Below are 3479 nucleotides of genomic sequence, written 5' to 3'. Positions count from 1 at the left end.
GAGGCTGTGGAGAAGGGGGAACCCTAGTGCACTGTATGTGGGGATGCAGACTGTGGAGCCACTGTGGAAAACAGTATAGAGTTTCCTCACAAAATTAAAAATGGAACTGTCTTTTAACCCAGCAGTGCCACTTCTGGGAATATATCCTAAGAATCCTGAAACACTAATTTGAAAACATATCTTCACCCCCGTGTTCATTCCAACATTATTTACAATAGCCAAGATCTGGAAGCAACCCCAGTGCTCATCAGTAGATGAATGGATAGAAAACTTGTGGTATATTTACACAGAGGGATAGTACTCAGCCATAAAAATCTCATCCTTTGTGACAGCATGGACAGACCTGGAGATTATTATGATAAGTGAAACAAGCCAGTCAGAGAAAGAAAAGTATCATATGAGCTTACTTATATGTGAAATCTAATGAATAAAATAAATTGACAAAATAGACAGAGAGGCATGGAAAAGACTGACAGCTGTCAGAGAGGATGGAGGAGGAGGGAATGAATAAAAGAAGGTGAAGTACTAGCCAAAAATCAGGGTCCTGGACCAGATTTTTGTATATATGATTTTTGTATAGATGGTATACAGATTTATGTATATATGAGTTATATACATAACTCATAGAAACAATAGCATGGTGATAGCCAGAGAAAAAGGAGGTGGCAGTTAGGTGGGGGTAGGCAAGTCCATGAAATGGGGGTGGAAAGAAACGTTATTTGGGCTCTGGACACAGGAGGCAATGTGCAGATGATGATTTATTGAGTCGTACATGTAAAACCTGTATGGTTTTGTGAACAAAAGTCACCCCAATAAATTAAATTAAAGTAATAATGTTAATATTGGTTATTAGTTGTGGCAAATATACAATACTAATGTTAAGTTGTTAATAATAGGGAAAACTGAGTGTGGAGTATATGGAAACTCTATTATCTTAATAAAGTTTTCTACAAATCCAAAACTACTAAATAAGCCAAAGTTTACTTTAAAATTAGAAGGTAGGACCAGGGTGTGGGCAGGACACAGTGGGTGGGGCCTGTGGGGTAGGAGTTAGAGGAAGACTTTTGGAGGCAGAGCTGCATGCATATGTACCCTTCACATGGGACTTCTACTTCCTTCTCAGACTCCAAAGACACCCTGTTGCCACCTTAGCCTCCCAAGGTTGATGGGGCTGAGTAGCTGCCTAGACCTGGCTTTTGGCTCCTGCACTCTCCTAGGGGTCTGCAAGGAGCTGTAAGATCCAGGGGCTGCTTCTGGTGGTGTGTGGTGCCTACCACCAGCCTAGCCCTCCAAGCAGCTGACTTGGACACCTGAAAGCCCAGTCTAGCTGCCTGTGCCAGGGATGCCAAGGTCAGCATTGATCAGGGTGATCGTATCACCCTGACTTGCTGGTGTTTGGCTTCTTCCAAAACTGCTCCAACTATAATTTCCACAAAGAACTGAAGGTGTTGGGCCATAACCTGCTTGTGACAGCTTACTTGTGGAAAGACCATGACCATGAACGGCAGACAGATGGCAACTGGTGCAGCCACTTCATTCAGAAAAGCTAGAAGACAGATTCTGGGGGTCAAGAAAAAATCATCCAGAGTATTGTCAGGTAATTCACCAAGATAGGGGGACAAGATGGACTTCAGCATCTCCTCAAGACTGGTAAATAACCAGCAATGGAGTTTATGAATATGAACCCGTTAGAGGAAGACAAAAGGGAGTGCCTCCCGGATGCCCTGAAGGAATTATCTTAAGGGCATGGAGGAGGAGAAGGACATGCTGATGTTTACCATGCTCTTAGCCAAAATGGTGGTTAATCACACACCATTCTTGCTCTGTGATGTCTTTCTCACAACAGTGAAGTTTATTAACCAGAACCTACTCATCTATATGAGAAACCTAGAAATCAGATGGCCTGAATGGATGACTGCAAAAGTATGTTTGGTTAAAACTTGTTATGGTGACAGTAGTATAGCTGCAATCCAATGGAGATGGAACTATGACTATTTAAACAAAGTTATTACAGAAACTAGGCAAAGGATAATAACTATTTATTTCTCACTATTTTAAAGGTGATGTTTTAAGTTGGTGACTCATTTAGAATTCTCTAAATTAACATATTTGAATGAAAATGTCAACATGCACATTTGAACAAGCTTCATACCATTTTCTAAATTCATCTACACATTGTGATTGTACCTTATTTCAGCTGTGTAGGTCCTCTTTGAAAGTTAAATTTAAAAGCAGACTATCAGGCAGAAGAAAAAAATACACAATGTTTCTTGATTTAAAAAAACCCATTTATTGTTTATTGAAGTGCAACCTTAAAGTGCAGCCTTATGGTAGAAAGTGTCACACGTGAGAAGAACAAGGATTGGAGAAGTTATGCACATACTTTTTTCAAACAAAAAATTTCTTGCATAATAGGGAACATCCCAGTATTAAGGAAGTAACCCCCCCCTTCTGGGAGGTGGGGGTGGGTGGGGTGGGGGAAAATGGAGACAACTGTACTTGAAAACAATCAATCAATCAATCAATAAAATAATAAATATGTAACTTACTGTACTTTTCAAAAATATTAAGGAGGTAATAAGTTTCTATTTAAGCACCAGATGGCACAGGAGTTTCTGGACTAAAGTTCTATACTTAAACATAAGATAATCAGGCCTAAGAACCCGTTTGACTTTTTTAAATCTTGATTGTCTTTTATCAGTGTCAAGAAAAACCATAGGTGCTCTGATTGGTGTGGCTCAGTTGGTCCTCCTGCCATAGATTGAAAGGTCACTGGTTCTATTCCCAGTCAAGGCACATTCCTGGGTTGCAGGTTTGGTCACTGGTTGGGGTAAGTACTACAGGCAACCAATCCATGTTTCTCCCCTTCTTTTCCTCCCTTTCTTTCCTCTTCTCTAAAAATAAATAAGTAGAATCTTTTTCCCTGTTAATATCTCTGTTAATTTGTTTTTTTTTCTTGTTGTTCAAGTACAGCTATCTCCATTTTTCTGCTACTACTCTCCCACATTGCACCCATCATCACCTGCCACCCTCAATCCTTCCCCTCTTTGGCTTTGTTCATGAGTTTTTTGTACATGTTCCTTCATGACCCTCCCATTTCTTACCCCTGTTATCTCCCTTCTACTAGCTTCTGGTTACTGTCAATTTGCTCTTTATTTCAGTGTCTCTGGTTATATTTTGATTGCTTATTTGTTTTGTTGATTAGGTTCCACTTATAGGTGAGATCATATGGTATTTTTTTCACTGCCTAGTTTATTTCACTTAGCATAATGCTCTTTAGATCCATCCATGTTGTTGTGAATGGGCAGGAGTTCCTTCTTTCTTTCTGCTGTGTAGAATTGCATTGTGTAAATGTACCCTTGATTTTTGATCCACTCATTTACTGATGGGCACTTAGGCTGCTTCCAGCACTTGATCATGCCAGTCAAAATGGCCGTCATAAACAAATAAAAAAAACAAGAAGTGCTGGTGAGGTTGCT

The 3479-nt window shown here is 39.9% G+C and overlaps 1 pseudogene; it reads left to right on the top strand.

Annotated features, from left to right (window-relative positions):
- The first annotated feature begins 1373 nt into the window (after positions 1 to 1373).
- Positions 1374 to 2719, top strand: LOC119065780 (BH3-interacting domain death agonist-like; annotated as a pseudogene).
- The last annotated feature ends 760 nt before the right edge of the window (positions 2720 to 3479 follow it).

The sequence above is a fragment of the Artibeus jamaicensis genome, unplaced genomic scaffold (assembly GCF_021234435.1).
Source record: "Artibeus jamaicensis isolate MK-2021 breed Jamaican fruit bat unplaced genomic scaffold, CSHL_Jam_final contig_511, whole genome shotgun sequence".
Classification (NCBI taxonomy): domain Eukaryota; kingdom Metazoa; phylum Chordata; class Mammalia; order Chiroptera; family Phyllostomidae; genus Artibeus; species Artibeus jamaicensis.
This window is presented reverse-complemented; position numbering and strand designations above follow the sequence as displayed.